Source organism: Cricetulus griseus, chromosome 4 (assembly GCF_003668045.3).
Source record: "Cricetulus griseus strain 17A/GY chromosome 4, alternate assembly CriGri-PICRH-1.0, whole genome shotgun sequence".
Lineage (NCBI taxonomy): Eukaryota > Metazoa > Chordata > Mammalia > Rodentia > Cricetidae > Cricetulus > Cricetulus griseus.
In genome coordinates this window covers 29,472,274-29,496,250 of record NC_048597.1, presented here as the reverse complement: position 1 = coordinate 29,496,250, position 23,977 = coordinate 29,472,274, and the positions used below count along the sequence as shown (strand labels likewise).

General features: G+C 36.4%; 1 protein-coding gene across 1 annotated transcript in view; it reads right to left on the bottom strand.

The window, feature by feature from the left end:
* The window catches only part of Epha3 (EPH receptor A3), a 270,473-nt gene extending 246,802 nt beyond the window's left edge, over nucleotides 1–23,671 (bottom strand). Inside the window, exon 1 of the mRNA XM_035444405.1 lies at nucleotides 23,615–23,671. The gene's annotated coding sequence lies outside the window, so the exon portion shown is untranslated. The remainder of the gene's footprint in view (nucleotides 1–23,614) is intronic.
* Nucleotides 23,672–23,977: the final 306 nt, after the last annotated feature.

The following is a 23,977-nucleotide window of genomic DNA, read 5'->3' as shown; positions in this document are numbered from 1 at the left end:
GAGGAAAAGGACAACAGGAGGAAGGTAGGAGGGTACTTCAAAGCCTGTGTAAAGAGTCCTTGCAGCTGTAATCTTTTCTAAGCAGTCAGGCCCCTACATCAGTTACTTCAACACTGAATCTCACAAATCACCATGTGAAGGTGAAGTCACATTTCTGTGGACCCAAATGTAACAATTACAAAGATAAAACCCTGACAGCAAGATAAGTAATACTAATATATTTAAAGACTCTACCTACTTAGTAATCTTTTCTGTTTTGGACACTACTTTTCTGTTTTGGACACCCACTCATGAACTGTTCCTCTTAGATATTGAGGGCTCCTGCTTGTTAAATACTCCTGCCTATGAGTTTTTCATGGAAGAAAAATTCAGTGGTCAATTCATTATGAGGGGACAGACTTCAGCAATGCCAGGTAGATTCCTCAGCAGCTTTGCCTAGCAGTACCTGGCAGTGATGGGAGGCAGGTTCAAGGGTTTCACCAGAAGACACTGATGGTATATAATCTGTCCTCCCCAACATTACTTCTTTCATTTTCCTATTTGTGTTCTTTAAATTCTTCTCCTGAATATACCAGAAATCAATAGATGTCCGATACTCAAAACTAATTATTCTGATTCTTAAAATGAGAAATTAATTTTGGTATATAGCTACATATAATATAACCAAAGCAATAAAAATGAAAATAAAACTTACGTCATCTCAATGTCTGATAAATGTTTGATAAATGTTGCTTATTAAGCTCACAAGACACATTAGGAGTATCTGAACTCATACCAGCCACAATAGTACATAATGAGTTTATACATCAAAAACTTAAGTAAATAATGCATGTACTCTTGTGGAAATGTGAGCAAAAATATTTATAATATATTCCTACTAGTATAAATTATTTAGTGTAATAACAAAAAACATGTTTTTCTTTGCATATTACATGCATGGAAATTTTTAAGTTAAACAAAATACATTTATGTTTTCCATTTTCAATGGTATCCTAGGTTTTCACTCCCTTTGAATGTAACTGTTTGAAATAAGGCACCTCATCCAGAGTTCTTAGGCAAAGCTGCGTGGCTTGTGTTGCAAAGGAGAGGCATATATTTGCTAGAAAGGTTATGTTTATTTTAAGCAAGAACTCTGAAGGCCTATAAAATATTAACATTGTTTATTGTGGATATAAAAGAAATAATATAATAAGCAGTATCTCATAAATTCATTTTGCCTTCTTTAAAAAATAAAACCATACAGTCTCATATTAGAGAAGTTGGGGTGTTCTTGACACTTTCAAACCATAAACAAATAGTATGTTTTCTTACTCACCTTGGTTTAAAAAACCAAAAGGAACACTATCAATGTATAGCTGTAACTTAATTGAGAAGCAAAGAGACCACATAACTAACAATAACATAATCATCAAAAAGATCTACAATAAAGTTGTAGAGTCTGTAGTAATGTATCTTTTTTTTTTTCTGAGAAACAAGTCCAAATGTTTGAGAAGCTTCTTCAGTTAAGCTTGATAGTCACCTTTTCTGTCTCCCCCACTAACTGGTTGAAAACCATAGTTAATTCATTTATATTTATTGTACATTTTTTCAACTTAACATAGTGTAGATTAAATCTGTGAATATTAGCAGTGCGTTGATACACACTGAACTATGGAAGTATGTGTAAAGTGGGTAAATGATCAAACAAATGGCTCTTCCACAGCAGAGGGAGGTGAAAGAGACTGAGCTGACTTGCCTACCAACCCTGCCAACCCTGCTGAAAATTGCAACCCTACCCATCAATTCTCCCCATTATGCTCTTTGGCTTTATTTAAGTTTCTTCTCTCTATAGCCAATGTTGCCATCTAAATGTCATATATATATATATATATATATATATATATATAGATAGATAGATAGATATAGATATAGATATTTCATATTGTTGTCTATCCCATTCAGCCCATAGGATAATTTATTCTTTTATTTATTTCCCTATCTCCAGAGACATGTAAAGACAAATTCCTGGAATTAGTACCTGCTGGATACTTGTGAAATCAATATAAGTATATTATGAGCCTCAGAGGGTTGCATCTCTGTGGCTTGGTTCTTGGCCCTGTTTTTTATCCCCACAAGATTGTCCTTTACGACAATCTTCTGTGGGGAACAGGGGAACAGCCTTGTTACAGAGACAGTTTTGTGTTCCCAGAACACAACGGAAATCAGGAAAACACCCCAGTAAGTGTGACAACCTACGCTTCTTGCTCATCTTCCTTTCTCAGCATTTTTTTTTCTTCAGGGGATCGGGTTTTATGACAGAACACCATTAGAACTATCTACAGGTGTTGAGGACAACAGCTAAGGGTGAGAAAGGCACCCTGGCTAACACAGGTTGAATATTATTTGTTTTCATTCAGCAGTGTTAGACATCATTTGGAAGCTGCATAATGGACTATCTGACAATTACTTTAAGAGTATCCATTTTAGACTTAACTATTCTGAACAAAATATCCCAAAGGTTAAATATTTAGCCTCATCTTGTAGAGGGTTTGCTCTACCCTCACGTCATTTTTTTTAATTTTTCACTTCATCATGATTTTTTCTTATATATCTGCAAACTAGAGTATCTATGAAAGTTTATTGTCCCCTCAGCTCGGTACTCTACACTCTAAAGGTTGAACACTCTGCTTCTGCCACACCATCCACAGTGTGTGGGAATTGGTGCTGTGTCAATTTTGAAACTTGTCCAAATAACAAGAGGTGTCCTGCTTTCTGTCCTGGGCCATCTGGCTGCCTTGGTTACAATTTGCTCAGGAAAAGGGCTGTGTGGCAGACATGAGTCAATACAGGGAGCAAAGAACAGAAATGCTTGCAAACAGACAAATGTGTGCAGATGTATTCAGCTGCCCAGGCTCTGCTGAGGTCTGAAACGAAGATGTTCTTTACAACACATCAAGACGATCTAATTTTAGATTTACAGACTGACTTGCTTCAATAATTTTTAATTAATTTAACAATTAATATCATTCCCTTTTTACTTTCCAGAGAGAAGCAATTGAACATTTTTTTTTTTTCACTAAGAAAAAGAGAAAAAATGTAGACACTAGAAATCCAGGTCTTGAAGTCTTACCTCAGAGTTGAATAAAACCCAAAAATAATGGATGAGTTTTTCTGCCTGTTTCCCAGATATCTGAGCTTGGCGCTTGGGCTTCATGCTGCCCAAAGCATACCAAATCGCCCTCCACATACATAATGAGAGAAGAAGCATGATACGCTAAACAAATTGCTTTAAAAATAAACAACTTATTTGAGACCCGTTACTTGCTCCTCATTTTGTAACGTGTTTTAACCTTTTCCAGTTCCATCTATTTTCTTCTTGTTTGGTGTAAGGAAGTGCTGGATTGCTAACATCCAAATAAACCAGATGTGAGGAACACCCACTTACACAGGAAGTGCTCTCCCAGGACCAAACCCACATAAAAGAACTTGTGCCAAGTCTCTTTAGACATAGTTTCTCTCTCCCCTGGAAAGCATTCTAGCCATTGGCTTCTTCATGATAAGAGTTGTTGTTTATATTTGTGTTTTGCATTTATAAAATACTCTGTCTTCTTCCCCCACAGTGTAAACACCAGGCTCTGAAAGGCCAAGTTTACCAGTTAATCACCATGCTGTTGAGCCTGTGGACTGTTATTTCTTAGCCTTTGGATTCCTACAATCTGTTTCTTGTAACATGGAAACGAGGTTGTTTTGTCATGTTGAAGGAACTGACAGATGTAATTACTCCTACCACTGCTGTAGATTCGGTTCCCAACATTCAACACACACTGAAGAATGCAAGAATCTGCTCAGCGTTTTCAAAGATGAGAAGGGCAATCTTATGAAAGAGACCATGAAAACCATATTTCACTCTCTCAGGAAAATGCAGTCCTTAATACACAAGTATATGAGAAGATTTCTTTCAACATGTTAACACTGCTGAAATGTAACTGGAAAATAGTGATAAATTTTCTTTGTTACTATTTGGAGTTTTGTAAAACTTGTGAAACCTGCCTTTGGTGTTAACCATTTCATTTGTTTAATTTTCTTTATTATGTTTACATGCCTATGTGTCATATGAATATGAATGCAGGTGCTTGTGGAGGTCAAAGGAGTTGGGTTATGTAGCAGCCAAACTTACAGAAGGGTTTGATACACGTATGTGGGTGCTAAGAACCAAATTCAGTCCTCAGCAAGAGGACTTAACCTCTTCTTAACTTGTGGGTCATATCTCTAGCATCTTCATCTTTTCTTTATTTGGTTTCCATAAAAAAAGCCACCATAGATATCACAGCAGATTTCAGTAATAGTGCAATGCAAAAGTTTGCTTTAAAGTGATAATCAAAGAAAAAACAGTATCATAGTGAGAGTTGGAGGCCCCTGGGTGAGGTTAGAGGAAGAGTATCTGGGAGGGGCTGGAGGAAGGAAATGGAAAGGCGAAAGTTATATAATTCTATTTCAATTAAAAACATATAAAATGAAAAAAAGTTATTTTCCTCTTACATTCATAATAGCATGTATTGTTCACAATCAAAATTGAATATTAATGTACCTTTGGGAAGATTAAATAAAATAATATATTAGCCAGTGTCTGATAAACAGTAAACATTCATTACATGCTAGCTAATAAAGATTTGTAATTAGTAAAGAGTATTTTATGTTTCCTAAACTTTGAACACTTCGCTTTAAAGATTATATTATAGTCACAACATATGAAGTATTCATAAACTATTAAAGTTGAAAGAGGTACAGGAATACCAGTTGTACCCTGGCGCAGTACTGTTGACTATATATCCTCTAAAAGGCCTCTAGTCTGGTGCTAAAGGCAAGCACAAATTTTTCACTGTTCAATGTACACCTAAATCAGACATATGCACAGGTGATTAATGAATGCCATTTTAAACAGACTTCAATTGTAGTTCATTATTTTTTTGAAACCGAAAAGCCTTCCCATCATTTGAACATGATTTAACACAAATTTTATATCATTTAATGCAATTTTTGTATTGGAAAATTCTCTGTTACATACTCTATAGATCCACGTGCAAAAATGAGCTAATTAAACTTATATTTAGCTCTCTGTGTAAGTACATGATCAGAGCCACATTTGTTCTTTGCTTTGCTCCGTCAGTGAGATTGCTTTACTTTACAAGACTTAATTCAATTGCCTTTAATTAAATTTCGAGTTGAAACTATCTTAAGAACTGAAACTATCTTAAGAACTGTAAAACTACTGATGATAAAAATATTTTAAGGGATCTCATCTCCTTTCAGCAATAAACAGAACCTGTATCAGTAATCAAGCTATTCTGCGGCCATTGAGGGCTTAAATCAATGGGGTGTGGCTAACTTAGGCAACATTCCATAACTGCCCTTTTCCCTATTGTAACTATCACAGTCACAATCATTGTGTGCATGATACTAGACACTCTGTGTGATTTAAAGGTGTTGGCTGAGTGTGTAATTTATATTGGGGTTAAATATATGGATAATTGCTAAGCATGCCAAATAACATTTCTTTTTCTCACAGTTCCAATGTTCTGAGTTATGATCTATTTGACTCAGAAAACTCTGCCTTGAAAAACTTCCCATAAGTTATAGAATTGTCCTAGCTGGATCAGATAATTTAAAAATAACTTTGCAGTATTAAACAAAGAAACTGAAGGAACCAAGTCCTAGTGATTGTTCTCAAAACTGATATTAGAATGTGTTTTCCTGTGATCCATCATCACGTGCTCACTAGAAGGATTATAAGTATTGACAGTAATTAATATTCTTCACATATCCTGAAAAATTCATCAGGGAAGGAACATTTTTCTCTATGCATTATTTAATTAGTTCAGGTGTTTAATAAATATCTATTGAGTGCTCACTTTCTTCTGCACCTTTGGGATAAGTCAAGAAACAAACAAAAAGTGTGGGGGGAGATATATAATGATAAATTTAATAAATTAAATAAACCACAGGGAGTATTAGGTGGTGGGAAGTGTTAACGAGACAATAGCAGTTAGTGGTGCAGGCAGTGCTGGGAGGGAAATGCAGTTTGGATCACAGTGATCAGCACATACCCACTGAGGGGCTGGCATTCAAAAAGAACTGAAATGAAGGGTGGTGTGTGGGGAGAGGTCTCATGGCTGTAAGACTGGGGGATACATTTGCAGAGAGAGGGAAGAACAATGCTGAAGCTCAGACACAAAAGAACAGGCTCTTTCGAGGTCAAGATTGAGGGTGGCTGGGATAGAGCTGTAAGGATGGAGAGAAGACAAGATCACAGCAGAGAGGAGATGTGTAGGCTGTGCCGATAGGAGATTCTGACAACGGGTTCTTACTCAGAAAGACAGTAGAAGATCATGGCAAAACCATTTTTGCAAGGAGTGACATACGTTGACATAATCTTTTAAAAGGTCTGCCTGCCTGTAGATGCCTGTGTGCGTATTCTCGTTTCTGATGAAGCTCATAGGACAAGGCTCAGGTGCAAACGTCAAAGGATATCTAACGTGTGGTTCTTGCCATCTCTTTTGCCACATTGTTTATGACAGGGTAGTTTTGCTTCTGGCCCATGAAGCTCAGGGAATTCTCCTGTTTGTCCCTCTCACCTTACCATAGGAGAACTGTGTTTATAGGTGTGTGTGATTTTATCCAGCCGTATTGGATTATGGGGACCAGAACTCAGTTCTCTCTCTTGAACAGCAATCCCTTTATCTACTGAACCATCTCTCACTCCCACAGCTTAGCATTTTTACCAGGGTTAGTTTCAACTGGATACAGATTGTAACCATACTGAGACCAGGGCAGAGGGATAAGGCTAGATTTTACAATTATTCAGTGGGAAAAGATGATTTAAAAAATTATAGATTTCTATATATATATATATATATATTATATGAAAATTAAAACACAAAGATTTTTCTACCATAGAAGGTGAAAAATGAGACTATGAAGATTTAACCTGGGCTTCAGAGACTCTAGCCAGCCACTTGGAAAGGAGATGGGGCCACAGATTGATAGAAGGAAGGCTATAGGAGAAGTCTATTTTATAACACAAAGTGGGGAAGATGAGACATTGAGGAGTCTGTGTTTGGGGGAAGTCTACAGAGAGCCAAGAGACTACAGCCAAATCCCCGAAGAAGCGGTCAGTGCTATGAATGCATTGAAGTAGGAGACTGCAGTTTCACAGTCTCAGCTTTCTGTACACAACTCTCCAAAAAAGCAAAAAGGTGAATTCCCATTCATTTTTTCTCCATTTTTATTTAAATTGGAAACAAGATTGTTTTACATGTCCATCCCAGATCGCTCTCCCTCCCCTTCTCCCCTGCCCCCCACTAACAGCCTACCTATCCCATAACCTTTCTGCTCCCCAGGGAGGGTAAGGCCTTCCATGAATCTTCCAGAATCTTCAGAGTCTGTCATATCCTTTGGAGCAGGGCCTAGGCCCTCCCCCATGTGTCCCACTCTTAGTACTTTATAATTCAATCATACATTTTCATGTTCTAAATGTAGGTATCCTTCTATTGTACGCACCAATTACTACTTATGTAGTAGTTAATACGTAGCACAGTGTTTTACTAAAGCTCTGCTGACTTAAATATGCTTTATCATAGCCATGCATATGTAGATTTTAATCAGTGTCTATCTATTACAACTCATAACTACACATACGTACTAGAATATGATAAACTTGTGAGAGCTGTATTGGTGTATTCCTTTAAGAATGAAATTGTTCTCATTTTGTACCATATCACTTTCATTTTGAAGAGAAACAAAACTGACCAAGTAGTAAATGTATTCAGATGGCCTTTCAGAAAGAATACAGATGTGATTCTGAGGACTGAAGCACTCATTGGGAGGACAGTGATGCAAGATGCAGAATTTTATGAGTATAAAATAGTGTGTATTTTATTAGTCCTTCGTGACACGTTCACATTGTGAGCATCCGAGCCCAAGCGTTACTCCTGAAAACAGATGATAACAATCATCTCAGCCTTCTGGGATGGTCCTGACCCTGAGTTAAGACATCCATGTGGGAGAGAGACTGAGGGCAAAGAAGAACAGCACAAGAAGGTGTCGGGGGTTTGCCAAAGTAGAATGAAAGTAAGTAATTGTATGAGAAAATAGATATTAAATTCAAATTTATATTTAGCATGTGTCAGCAACGTACAATTTAAATGTAAGTGGGACACGGGAGTTTTGTTGTGTTTTTCTCAGTTACAAACGAAGTTCAAATTCTGACCAGGACGGCTCACTATAAAACCCTACTGTATTCAAAATGAAGAACATGAGCCACCGTTATGGATACCTTTTTCAGCCTCTTTAATTTCTGATTTCAATATTCAATGTGCATTGTTTTCTATCTTATAAGTGAACATGGCATACATCCTGAATACCTAGCACACTTTGCAGAAAAACACTGATTATTTTATATCTACTTTAAAATTCAAGGCATCTGTTCAAAAGTATATGCCACAGAAGCCTCATACTGTTTATTATTGCTCTGACATTCACATCTGTGGTGTCTGTTATGTGACTACATTTAATTTGACTTTGTAGGAGCTTAAATAATTAGTCACAGAAACACCAGCATGCCATTAATGTCTTTTAAGAATCACAATCCTTCCCAGGCCAATTGAATCACTGAAAACAAAATTTAATAAAACGGGTATCTTGCCAGATGCCATAGGACTTCTGACGCTGATGAGCATCAGCGAGGCCAAAGGCCTCACTGGTTAAGATCACTTCCCGCTCTTACAGAGGTTGAGGTTCCAGCACCCATACCAGGTGGCTCACAACTCAAACTAGAGACCAAGTGAATCTGATGGCCTCTTCCAGCTCTACAGGCACATGCAAACATGGAGGACACATACATAGACAGATATGCATGCACATAAAATAAATAAGTAAATAAACACCTAATTTTTGCTGTTTCTTGAAATATCACATACTTTTGCTTAATTTGTATTTACAGACAGGTAAATCTGCTTTACATGTAGAGTACCTTAGGTTATTTCTTAGTATTTGAAAAATTCGTGAAGATCTATATGATTGTTACAGGATATTCTATAGTGTCTTTTCTTAGTTTTCTATATACTGAATAAAGGCAGTTTATCAATAAGTACATGCCAATTATTCCAAGTTCCTGACTAGATTCTGATGGATGACATAACACTTCTTTGTGTCTGGTTTAAATGTGAGTTTGTAATGATTTTGTATTTCAGAAAAGGAATTTCATAAAATGACTAATGTTCAAAAATATTGAATGTTCCATGCCCATACAGTAGTTTTAAAAATACCCAGCACTGCTCCCATACATGGGACCTTTAAGTAAATATTTAGAGAAGGAGAAAGTAGCCTTGAAAACAGATCTGCTTACAGCCTTTATATTTGAATCTGCACAATCATGCCAGACATTCCTGGTTTCAGACAAAACCAATATTCCATGAAATTCCTTGAAGTATGGAAACTTTGATGATCACTTTGGCATGTGTGAACAGACTGCTGAGGTACCATTTGCTTTGCCACCAGGTGTCTGTCTCCTTCAAAGGACCATGACCTTTGATCACTGTCTACTCAGTCCATAATTCACATTATAATCTTATACCTCTGTCTAACTCAGTACCTCCAGGTATCCATACTGATTCCATAATAGCAGCTGCTTTATAATACTGATGGGGAATGTACTTCTGTGTATGTTTATTTTATTGATTGTTGAATAAAATACTGTTTGGCCAATGGCAGCAAGTGAGGCAGGACTAGGAGTCAAAGAGGATTCTGGGAAACGTAGTAGATAAGTGGTGTTCCAAGCAGGAAACGACATAGCAAGGAGACTCATATTTAAGAAAGGAGAAACAGGAAGTGTCTCTTTTTTCCCCTTCCTCCTCCAACAACACCATGTGAGCCACTGGCAAGAGAGGGTACCAGCGGAAGGCATCCTCTATAAGTCTTATAACATATATAGATTTGTGATAATTAAGACTGAGCTAGCAGATGAGAAGTCCTAGTCATTGGCCAAGCAGCATTTTACCTAATACAAGTCTCTCTGGGCCCCAACTCAGGTGGGCGGCTGGCATAAAGCGCACAAGTGGCAGTGGGGCTCGGCAGCTTTTGGCGGACAGATTTATCAACATAATACATTTTAACTCTAATTAAATAGGATTTTTTGGTTTACAAATTTTAGGGTGAACCTATTTTCTTCTCTTTCTAGATTGTGGTATCAGTGTCATAGAAGTCATCAGTTTTCATATGGTCAAACTAAATGGTAATAAATACTTTCTTTAAAGAACTGAGATACAGACCCTATGAATGTGGGTGTCAGTGAGGAGACCTTGGAAATCCATGGGGCGTCCTGCAGTAGATGAGTACTTATCCCTAGCATAGGTATGGACTTTGGAAGCCCATTCCACATAGAGGGATACTCCCTGAGCCAAGACACATGGGGGTGGGCCTAGGCTATATGCCAAAGGATATGACAGATCCTGAAGACCCCCTATGGAAGGACTCATCCTCCCTGGGGAGTAGAAATGGTGTGGGATAGGTAGGGTTTTATTTGGGGGTGAGGCAGGGGAGGAGTGGGGCAGAGGGAACTGGGATTGACATGTAAAATAATCTTGTTTCTAATTCAAATAAAAATTGGAAAAAGAACTAAAATCTACTCTTAGATGTAGATCTTAGTTCTTATGCTTTAGATATGCTTATTTCATTCAAAATATTCAGAGGTTAAGAAGCTAATAAGGGGGGGGGTGTAGGAATCTTCCAAGAAAAGGAAATTAAAATATAATGTTATAAGGGAATAAAGGAGAAATTATAGTAGGAAGATGAAATGAGGTGGGGAATGAGAGGGCAGGGAAGAGGTGGGAACGCGGAAAGGGATAGTTTATATTAAGGCCTTTGTGAAAATCCATATCCAAAGCTACTGATGTAGAAGTTCACCAAAATATCTACATATGTAAAAAGGTTTTACATGGCCTTACCATATAGTGAGAGAGACAATGTCCAAACTAGATATCATAGGCTGCTAAATAAAACCCCAGAGTTTACTTTAATGTTAAATAAAAACTCGACATTAAAAGAAAATCTAAACATACCTTTATTTCCTTCTACATGTTTCTAGACTAAATTAGTATTACTACTAAAGTGACAAACAAGAAAATAGGCCAAATATAAAATATTTAGTTCACTTAGTCATTATTACCTTGATAAGGGCACTTCTCTCTAAGCTTAGACACATTATCTATGGAATACTCCTGCATATGTCAAGATTTAACGATCACTCACCTCCTGCATAAACACTGTTAAAAGTGTATTTCTATGTTTCCATTGAGGATCATAAGCTCTATAAATGTTATAGCTGCCATTTCCTTGCCTTTCAAAGAAAGAGAATATTGAAAAGAGCAACTTGGCATGCACTTGTAATGTAGAAAACCATAGAATTTGGACAATTGCACTCAAGATTTCAGAATTGTCTTATTGACTTTTTGTGTACAATTCATGACTGTTTCAGGCTATTTTAAGAAAATGCCATTTTTATAATGCAACAATATAAAATTAATATTAGGTGAAAATTTTTAACTTTTAGCTTCTATACAGAGTGCTGCCAAAATACTGATGGTTTTATTTGCTGACTTTTTTTTGTTTACTTCACGATAATTTTCAAATTCCTGTGGCTATCTTTATGAACATGTCATCTTAAGAGTCTCCATGTTACAGTGTCTTAAGAATTATCCTTACTATGGTAACAATGTCCAATTTCAAATATTGAATTTGCATTTGAGAAGTTACTTTTTTGTTTTGTATTACAGATTCAGGTATGTGTATGCTTGTGGCTAAGTGTGTGTGTGTGTGTGTGTGTGTGTGTGTGTGTGTGTGTGTGCATGCACATGTCAAAGCAACTAAGAGTAATTCAAAAAATACTATACTCTAAGACCATCTGGGATGTGACAGTATATCACATTTAATTCATAATTTGTATCCTTTACATTTCTTAAAATTTTTCAAATAGGTTTTCAGGATCAGTTCTTAATATTGATCTTGTGTGTTCATTCCAAATATGTTTCATGTACCAGTACCACCACCAATGCATTCTAAATATAGGACTGACATACTACAATTCTGATGCACTCCAGTTTGAGAAACTGTCAAACAAGGTAACCAAAATGAGTGTCATTCCTCATCTATTACCCTCACCATCACAAAAATAATCCTGAAGTCCTGAGCCCTTAACAATCAAAACCACTCCATTAACATCCAAGGCTTTATTCTGGATCAGGGTCTCCTCTTCCTACCATTCCCTTGCAGAATTGCTATCAACTATATTCTTTATATTTGAATGACCTGGGCTGTCTCTTTTGTCAATGAAAAATGTTGTCGTGATGGTGCATTGCATGTGTACCTGATGAATCCCATTGTTTTCAAAGCTTCACAACTGCTGGATAACATTTTCCTTGACACCAGTCCAGAAGAATTGACAACAATATCAATGCAATCGTACTGTAACTGTATTTGAGTGGATTGTTACAGTTACTGTCTTACCTAGGGGTTTCTTCCACCAAGCCTTAAAGTTGCCAGGAAATAGGTTATGTACCTCCCTCAGATTAGTGAGGAGCAATGATAATGAGTGTGGTAGAAAAATCAGATTGTCCTCTATTTTTGAACATGTTTTTTTAATTTTTTAATTCCTTTTCTTTTTATTTAAATTAAAAACTAGCTTGTTTGACATATAAATCCCAGTTCCCTATCCCTCTCCTCCTGCCCCCCACCAACCCCCCTACCCCCAACCCCTTTGTGCTCCCCAGGGAGGGTGAGGCCTTCCATGGAGGGATCTTCAGAGTTAGCCATAACAACCAGTTGGCCAATCAACACAGGGCAAGCCCTCCAAGCCTGGAGGCACACCAATCATGAGACACTCTAGAAACTCCCCTTATGCTGCCCTACAAGATTGCTTGGCAGCCGGTTTGAGGTGTCTTTGCTAGCCATCTGTCATGGAGGGTGGGTGAAAGACCCACGCTAACATGGGTTTAGCTCCAAAAATAAAAAATAAAAAAATAAAGCTTCATGCAGTTTGCATCAATCTTTTGAATCTGCCTGGTGATTGGGGTGACCAAGGTCATGGCCTGAGACCCCGGTTACCTGGGTTTTCCAGAGGTCTAACAATATACATATAATCTCTGAATCATTTAAATTCAGGTGCCTTCTCTTTCTTCATCTTCTTCAAAGTGAGAACAAGATTGTGTGGCATTTTTTAAGAAATTAAACATTAAAGATTTGTTGAGAACACTAGGAGCAGTATATGGCCCATGGCAGAAATTCTGGTGTTGGTAGTATCTTACTGCCTCTGTTAGTACAAAGCTGTCTCCCAAGACTTAGTAAACTCATGGCTTCTAAGACATAAACTTCTCAGCTTTAAATCACCCAATGTCAATTGAATTCTTCCTTAAGAATGTCCACTGTAGGAAGCCGAGAACTTGATCCAGAAAGCAACAGTGTGACACCAGAAAGTCACTCTATCATCCCAGGATTGAAGAAGGCATAAGCAGAGAATAAGATACGCATATTTTATCCTACTGTCTCTGCTGCCTTTAAAACAGTCATCATTCAAGCATATTATGCTTTGTAAATACAGTAAACTTTTCTGCTTTTAATAAAGTGAAGCATCTCTATCAATTACTTTATCACAAATTTCCACAGATAGGATTTTTATTCCTTCACACTGTGTAACTTTACTGTCTTTATGACACTTGGGAGACCAGGGGATTCTCTATTACGGTTACAGTACAAGTTCTACTGTAACATATCACCACTCAACACACCAGGGAGTGTTCAATGCCATAAAAACACAGGAATCCATGAATGAGCAATGATTACGCCAACAATTCCCAACACCCACAATATCTCAAATGTATTAACTCTGAGTAAATCCATATTTGTGCCTGTCAGCTTTATTGAGATGACAAATACAAACTCAGGATAAAATTTAAGAGAAGGTAATTGTCATTGGGAGCCGAATATTGTGCTATTAGAAAGTGTTTTCGGGTCCAAACCTCCAATTCCATTAACCAGGAGCTCAGGTCTACAATTGTATTTCAGATGCATAGCCCAGTGGAGAATGTCCCCTAGTTTGCATCTCTACAGAACTAAGCATTTGAATAGGACTGCACCAGGGCAGAGGGCAAGCTGTATGTAACAAGTGAGGTCAGAGAGTTAGGAGGTATCTAGCAGAGGGGTCTACCTGGGGAGAGATGAAATGGCCTCATGGCTAGGGAAGCACGGTTAGATTACAACCAGGAAAATGCTGAATAAAGAAGAGACTGAGCATGGAACTGAGAGCTCTCTAAAGATGAAAAAAAAAAAAAAAGTCACTGGGAAGGATGAACAAGGTCACTTTGGGAAGAGCCTTCAGTACTTACTGTCTCAGGCTCTGGTTCCTGGTTCCTATCGACTACATATGAAGGGACTAGCTCCCCATTTCGGCAGCCATAACAGCCGAACACGTATTTATCTGACCTTGTCTTAGTCACTAAGGTCAGATGTCTGCCCCTTTCGGCAGCCATGGCAGTAACACATGCTTTTCTGAACTTGCCTTGGTCACTAGAGGTTAGGTGCCTGCCTCGTGGCAAGAAACCAATCAGAAGTTAGCTATGGTGCTATGCTTTATGGCTATGGGTGTGCTTTACAGACAAGTGCACAACAATGACACGCAGAACATAGCAAACACCCTGGGAGGGCCAATGGGCCATAACAACCAGTTGGCCAGTCAACACAGGGCAAGCCCTCCAAGCCTGGAGACACACCAATCCTGAGCCTTACATACCCCTAGACACTCCCCTTATGCTGCCCTACAAGAACTCTATACAGCCCCTTCGAGCTGTCTTTGCTAGCCATGGCAGAGCCATGGCGGGTGGGTGAAAGACCTGAGCTAACATGGGGTTAGCTCGTTAAACAACAATAAAGCCTCATGCTGTTTGCATCAATCTTTTGAATCTGCCTGGTGATTGGGGTGACCGAGGTCCTGGGCTAAGACCACAGAGGCCTGAGTTTTCCGGGGGTCTAACACCTAGGGACATTATATTTAACATACTTTTATATAAGTGTACAGGGGAACAGAACATTAAATCTGAGGGTCTGGAGGAAAAGTGAGGAGTCTTGGATGCTTGAAAAAAATGTCATTATTAAGCTTTCCTAAAAGTGATTGGGGCTTCTGGGACCCCTTATTCTTTTCAGGTTTAGGTGACATCATTTTGACATTAGTTGTTTATACCTTCTGCCTGTTGTCAGGCAAAACAAAACAAATAAACAAAACTTACCTTACCTCATCTTCCCTTAATTCTGTGCATAAAGGTTGTTTTGAGCTATTTTCATTTACTGAAACTCTTTACAATAAAATGGCATATTTTCATTTTTATGAAGGGAGAAAGAAATAAATTTCTCTTCTATTATCAAATTGCATTTTTCCTTCAGCCTTCATTTTATTGACTCCGCATAGTGGCTTCATGGTATTGTCCTCAAGCAATGAAGCAAAAATGAGAACCACATTTACATTCATCTGAAATTTACCTTATTCTTAAATTAAGATGCAAGAACACTGTGATATTTTTGTAAGGAAGGGAAATTACTCTTAGATTAACTTATGCTCTTTTGTATTTAATTTATCTTTCTTAGTTTATTAGGTGATTTTCATTTCACTGACTCATGCAAAGGTCTTTAGTCTTAGTTTTCAAATCCATGCTCCCTTTCTTTTATGTCCTTATAATAAAAGAAACTTGTTTGAAAGAACAGGAAGGAGAAGGAAGGTGGAAAGTGAGAAAAAATAAGTAAACAGAAATAAGGAAAGGGAACTTGCAATAGGACAGAAGAGTTTTTGAAATTTAAGGATATTCTTCATATGTAGAATAGCATATGTAGAATAACATTTTATAACAAAACATTTTATAACATTTTATACAAAACCTAGTGGGGTATAGGTCTGTGAACATGAAACACTAAGGAGGGCCTCTGACAGCTCTCTTTCAGATTCTCCATCATCATTCAACTGCTCCATAACAACCTATTTATGATATCTTTGACTAATGTATTGTTCTTATCACAACAAATAAATCTGGTCTAGGAACATCTATCTCATCATCATTTCCCAGACAACCTTTTATTATAGCAACGATTTAACTGGGCTTCCAGAGTTGTTTTCTATTTCCCTGCCACTTAATTTCTGGTGTTTCTAGTCTTCTCATTTTAATACTGTTTATATTATCATGAACAATGTTTGCCAGACATACACATTATAAATATTTATAATTACTGAAGATACTATGTGCTGTTCAAACTGAACTCCATGATTACCTATGGTACTTTGTGATTCTAAAAGCAAACTTTCTTAAATTTCTAATACAATCTGCAAGCCAGTAAAACACCTGTGTGTTTATTGTAAAATTATATATAACTTATACATAGAAGACAGATACATAGATAGATAGATAGATAGATAGATAGATAGATATTGATACTTATATGAATCATGAATCATGTGCAGTGATAGATTTATTTGGAAATTCAGGTAAAGTAGAGCCCAAACTGAAATACTAATGGAAAGCTGTGTAGGAAATGAGGCCGAGCCTTATAATGCATGCTGGGTCATAATATTCTAGCTCTGGGATTCCAAAACATGGACAGCAGCAGAATCATATTGAAACAAGATCAAAATCCAATTGCTGCTCTCCAACCCAAACTACTTAAAGTTGTAGGTATGGTTAGGACAGTTTTGTACTTCTAACAATTGCTGCCAACAAATAAAAGTAAATTTATCTTATTTTATTTCCTTATATTTCTAGGTACCTGTTTGTATTCTAATGATGCAGGTAAGATATGGATTTGGGTGAGTAGGGAAGTAAGGAGGATCTGGTAGATGAGGGAAGGGAAACCATAATCAGAATATATTGCATAAAAGTTTTTTTTAGTGATGCAAAGATTGTAGGGGATGAAAAAAGAGGCTAAATAGATAGTTAAGTAGTTAAAAGCACTGGCTACTCTTGCAGAGAACCTAAGTTTGATTCCTAGCACCCCCTTGGCAGTTGAGAACCATGTGTAACTTCAGTTCCAGAGGATCTAATGGCCTCAGCAGTCACTGAATGTGTGGTACACTAACACACACAGGCAAACACCATGTGACATATCATGCAATGGAGGTGAAATATTGCTGCAATTAGCAAAGGGCTCTCAGGTGTTATACTGATTATGTACCTATATAATAATTTAAAACATGGAGAGTCATAGAATATCAATGGATATAACAGGTTACACAAATACATGAGATGCCTTATAGGCATCAAGACCTTCAGTATTTTCAATTCCTATAGCGGTCATTATACTTAAATTACAAGTGTTTCACATCTGTTTTCTACAAGAAAAATTTAATTTCTTTAACAATATTTCAAAAGAAATAAATAGCTGGAATATACTAAATCTAATGATCAAAACTCTGAAATTTAAAAAGATAATATTTTCAGTAAACAATACTTTGGAATGAATTATTTTTAAAAATTTTTCATCAAAATTCTCATTTAAAATTCAGTGGAACAATGGAAATGAAGCTATTTCCACCTAGATGTATATGATGTATACGTGTGTGTGTGTGATATGAGTACTTGAAAACAGTGATTATTCTACATATACTCTTTATAAAATATTAAAAGGAAAGGTCATTATTGAACAGTAAGGCAACATACTTAGTTTAAATACAATGCTTTACATGTATTTCAAGAAATAAAGTTTTAATAAACTGAATGTGAATGTTATTTTAAATTTTATTATATTTTATTTATGTGTTTGTGTGTTTGTGTGTATGTGTGCATGTGTAATGAAACAACTGTCAGTGTGATCAGAAAATAGACTTTTGATTTTGCACATGGAAGCAAAGCTTGGAGTCAAAGCAGTTAATAGTGTTAAAGGAAAAATATAGAGAGGATGTATCATAGAGAAATAAAAAGTTTTAACACACTTGGAAAAATGATTTCTATTTACAGCACTAAAAATACAATGCTCTGATTTTCACAGATTAAATGTTAGAATTCAGCTTTGATAATTTCTGACATTACCCATAGTTTCTCTTCTTTCATTGTGCCTTTTGTCTCAAGGAAAGCTTTTCTAAGCTACAAAACTTTGTCATGGTTTTCATTTTGATCAGCAGACTGGGTGGGGTGACAGATTTAAAGCATAGAGCAGAGGTAGCACTTCCAAGTGACCAAGAGTTACCTATCATGTGCCACAAATTTGATTTTTCTGGACCAGCTCTTGAACTGTAATTCACAAAGGAAACTCCCAGGTGATTGCTCCTGACATTCTGTTGTCAAAATATTTTTCCGACATTTCAAACTTCAACCATAAAGTGAAAGTAAGAAATCTAGGAGACTTTTAGATATCGGGACTTTATAAATTCACAGATAGCATAATTCTGCAAGTCAATCTAAATTCCATTGTTCTAGAAAGGAGGAGAGCAATTGCTTACCTCACACTCAGTTGTTCTTTATTCTTTCTTCACTTTCTTTTTCACTTTAAATATTTTTCAATTCCTTTGGTAAAAGGAATTTATTTGCAGTATTCTGATTATTTAACCACTAAAGAATAATCATTATAAATTGCAATTTAAACACAACTTTAGCTAGTTTTGTTTCCAATTGTCTTGCACCATGTAGGCTTAAATTATTTAATGAATATATCATCTACTAAAGTAGTTAATGAAATTAGGGAATATAAATAAACAGAGATTACAGAAAGTTTATAAGCAGCAGAATATTTGATAAAAGATAAAATTCATCTCTGCTGTTAAGGTGCCTTTAATTTGAAAGTAGGAGAAATACTAAGAAAACAGCTTACATAAACATATCTCTGTGAAATTCAGTGGTTCAAGAATGCACTAATAAGTGAAAGCTTTGGGGGTTCTAATATACATATGCATGCATACATACATTTATACATACTTAGACATATATATACATATATATATTTTGAGAAGTAATATATATATACATATATATATATGTATATATATACTACTTCTCTAAATGGAAGAATTATAAAATTATGAAATTACTTCTTGAAGGTTCCAGCAATGATTAAACCCAGGATTCAAAAGTCTAGGAAAGATAATTGCTTATACATAGTTTGTTTACATACATAAACAAATACAGTGTCAGGCAATATGTCAAACAAAACCTTTCATTGGACTTGAATTGTAATTCACAACCTTACAAATAATTTGAAGATTCAACTTCATAAATAGTTTTATGACTTTTATGTAGGGATCACTGTTTTGTTACACCCCCATATGGATTTTTCAAAAATTATGCCAAGCCTAGTAATATAATTAGAATTTATTTCTGTGTTTTTAAAGATTAATTTGCTTTTGATCATGTGTCTATGTCTTTTTGTCTCGCTATGTGTGCATGTGTGTGTCTGTGTATATATTTATGAATGCATGCTACATGTGTGGCTGTAGGGAGAGGCAAGTTGCATTGGATCCCTTGGATCTGGAGTCCCAGGCAGTTATAAGCTCCCTGGCTAGGGTATATGAAATCTTACTTGGACCCACAAGAACAGTAACAAGTACTCTTAACTACTTGAGCCTGTCTTATGTTTTGAAGAGCATTTTTTAAAGATAGAAATCTTTTCAAAAGAAAATGTAGATGTTAATAGCAAAGTTTCACCATGAATACATCTTTGGGGAATGAGAAGTAAGACAGAGAAATAAAATACATGAAAAGGAGAACTCCATGTGGATGCTCTCCCTGAGAAGTTTAAACAAACTTTATAGAGCTCTGATGATATAATCATCCCATCCAAGAGTCATTTCAAGTTTAAAATAATCTGCTTTGCCAATTTTGCATTTCAAGACAGTTGGAACTTGTGACTAGAGTACAACTGAATTTAAGGGACAGCTGGCACACTCTCATCTCTTGAGTCACCACATACAGCTCTTGAGGAAATGGCAACATAAATTCCCTAGGCATGGGCTTCTCAACTTTGGAGCAGTCATTCTCTGTTAGGAGGGCGCCAAGTTCATGGAAAGATGTGAAGCAGGACTCCTGGCTTCTTCCGAATATGCCAGCCCTGCCCTTGTTTCCAATATGGCAACATCTACAAAGGCCCCAAATGTTGCTTTGAGTCAAAACCAAAATTACCTCTCTTCCTCATCTCTTCATTCATTGCTGTGATTCAGTGATTTTCTACCTTCCTGGCACTGCAAGCCTTTAACACAATCCCTCATGTTGTGATGACCACCAGCCACAAAATTAATTCATTGTTACTTTATAACTAATTTTGCTACTGTTATGAATTGTAACGTAAATATATTATATGTAGCATATCTGAAAGCGTCATTCAAACCCCCAAAGATTCAAGATGCATATCTTGAGAACCATTGCTCTAAATCAATAAAGAATGATTTAATTTCCACTCTCTTCGTATCCTGGAACTCACTCTGTAGACCAGGCTGGCCTTGAACTCATAGAGATCCACCTGCCTCTGACACATGAATGTCTTATTTTAACCAATTAACTCATAAACATCAGTGCATCTTATTGAATTGCTTAGGTTAACTAAAATATGGCTTTAATCTTCAGAAGAAATAATTAATAGTAAAATATCACACTGGGAGGTGGTGGCACACACATTTATTTCCAGCACTTGGGAGTCAGAGGCAGGATGATCTCTATGAGTTCAAGGCCAGCCTGGTCTACAGAGTGAGTTCCAGGATAACCTGGGCCTAGGCCCTGCCCAAGATGATATGACAGACTTTGGGGGAACCCCCATGGATGGCCTTCCATCCCTGAGGAGCAGAGAGGGGATGAGGTGGGGAACTGGTGGGGGATTGGAAGGAGGGGCTGTAGAGGGAGAAGGGATTGACATGTGAAGCAAGCTTATTTCTAATTTGAACTAATAAAAAACAAGACATTCAAATTTGTTTCAAGTTTAGTTATTAAATGTTATAATTTATAGACAAGCTTTCAATAACTTCAATAACTTTTAACAATTGTTTTCTTAATAACCAATTACAGACATAAAATGATTCCATCTTTCTTATATTGAACAGGGAGGGGAAAGATTAGGTAAAACAAATAAATTGATCCAGGCATAAGCTAAATACCAGTAATTCCAACTCTGGAAAATGAAGAAGATTATGAGCTCAAGATAAGAGTAGGCTAGAAACTAAGTTGTAGACTGATGCAAGCTACATAGTGAGATGTTGTCTTAAAACAATACTAGAAGAAAACTATTAAAATTGAGCTTCAGGATCACTGAGAGGTCCTGTCTCAAAAATAAGGGAGAGAAGAATAAAGTAAGACATTTGACATTGAACTCTGGCCTAAATACACACAGGCACATGAGCATGCGAGCGCGTGCGCATGTGAGCGCGCGCGAGCACACGCGCGCGCGCGCGCACGCGCGAGCACACGCGCGCGCGCACACACACACACAAACACACACACACATACTCATACACATGTAAATGCCACACTGCACACACATATACACACTGCACAAACAAGCATATATGTATACACTTGTACGCATGTATATTCCAAACTGCACACACATACACATACAGACAAACACACAGAGAGATAGACAAACATACAAACAGCAACAAAAGAAAATTTTTCTTTTTTGCCTGAAAATTATGTCATGAACTTCAAGCAGTTGAACTGAAGATTTAAACATTGAAAGTAGGAAATTATGTCCACAAGTTCAGCAGAGCGAAGCAAAGGGAAGAAAGAAAACAGCTAAGGGAAGTTGTCTTCCTCCACACTGAATAAAAGAAGAAACTGAAAACTGTACACTGAGGAAAACAGGGGGACACCTATGCTAAGAAGCAGAAAACTGGGACAGAGACTCTGCTCCAAGTTTGTGCTTAGCAATCAAATGAGGAGAGAGCATGCTGAGATGCAGGTTCTGACTCAAGATGTCTAAGGCAACACTGATAACTTCCATTTTCACTTATCTTTGGGTGCTGATGCTGTTGATTGTCATTTATACCACACTTTGTATCACAGGATTTTATATATTCTAGACAACCTATGTCTGAATATAGACATGCCTAACATATTTTATCATAAAGTCCTTGAGATTAAGAATGGGAAATTGTTTAATTATTTAATCAAAATAGGAAAGACTTTATTTACCCGAATTCTTCATATGTGGAGATCTGTTATCCTCATGCTATTTTAAAAAGTTAACATATGGTAGAGTATTGTTTTGGTACACAAATTAATTTTCTGTGGTTCACAAAATAGCTGGGTATGCAAATGTATGTGTTAGTAAAATTGTCAGTATGGAATTAATATTTCTTCTATACTTAAGCAGTGAGTTTCTACACTGTGTTGTCAATGAAATAATGTAAAGCTTAACGATATAAAAGCAAAATTAGGTATCGCCTTTAGCCAAGTAGTATTAAATGAGTTCTCCAACTCAGTCCTGAGTTTTATTTTTCTGACTGTCAAAGTTATGTTTTATCCAAATTATTTAATTTCCCTACACCTATAGGAAAACCAAATCCTGTCTTATTTTATTCTCTCCCTTCCACAGCAACACAGAAAACCTGATGATGGGTTTTGGCCTTTTGTCAACATCAAGGTGTGCCATAAAGAAAAGCAGATGCAAAGAGAACAGATGGATGAAGTATCCTTGACAGAAAACATCCCCTTGTGAAGGAAAAGAGTTGATAGTACTGTGAAAGTAAGTCAGTATGTTTAGGTATCCCAATCTAAAGATGGATACAATGGTAAATTATAGTAATTAAAATTTCTTTGGAAAGAATACAACCACAGAAAGAGACCACATAAATTTATTTCTATGAGAAATATTTCAAACTGTTTGCATTTCATTCAAACTAAGCTCACAAAGAAAGTAGGTTTGAATATTTACTATGTTGAGAGGCATGAGAGTTTTCCAAATGTATCAACCACTTTTTTCCAAATAAATAAATTTAATTTTCTTAAATAAAGACTTATTAGAAACATGCAGAGTGCCAAAATGCCATACATTTTAGCTAAGTGTGCCAGAATTGGCAAAGTCTAAATTTATATAAAAAAGTTAAGGTGCTCCTGGTCTTAGCATCTACATAAAATCAAGTTTATAAACAAGTGAAAGATATTCTAAATAAATGAGTGGAACATATGCTTTCACAGTTGAATATTTATTTCTGTAGTACATGAACATATCACCATGGTTAATTTTTAAGGCTTTAACTTGGGAAATTACCATTACCAAAAATACACTTGGAATACAATACAAAAATTCAGTCTTGTCAAATAATCTTTATCCTATCACAAAAGTTACTAAATAACCATACTTAGATTATCTATAAAATGCAAATAGTAATTAAAGTATTTAATCATCCCAGTGTAGCAACTCTTAATCCAGGAGAAAAGCACTCTGAAAACTTCTGTCGCTGCAAGGGGTATGAACATTAAATTATGCGGGTCCATGAGTGGACTCAATCATCAATATAATCTTTCCTAAGAAGTACAGAGATTTCTACAGAAAATGCATTGAACATTCCTTATTATCTCTGAGAGAAGCAAAAGACAACATCACACTCATTTCAATGATCTACTGAACTTACCCCGTGCGATGGGTAGGAGATCCAGCCCAGCTCCCCTTGAATTGTTTTTGAATCTAGTAGATTAACTACAAGAAAAAAATAACACAAAGAATGAAAGGTCAATGAATTTTTCTGTTTGATTCTCTTAGTAATGCCTGTCTTGAGTATTGTCTAATAAACACTATTGTTCTTTACATTATAAATACATGATAAGTACAACAAGCAAGCTACAAATAACTGTAGAGAAAGCAGATCAAAAGTTGTTATGGCCTTTTAAATGTTTGTATTTAGGACAGATTAACAGTCAAATATTGATATGTCTGCTAGAATGATATTCTTACAAGGGAAACAATAAAAAAGGAAAACAAGTAAGAAATTCTAACA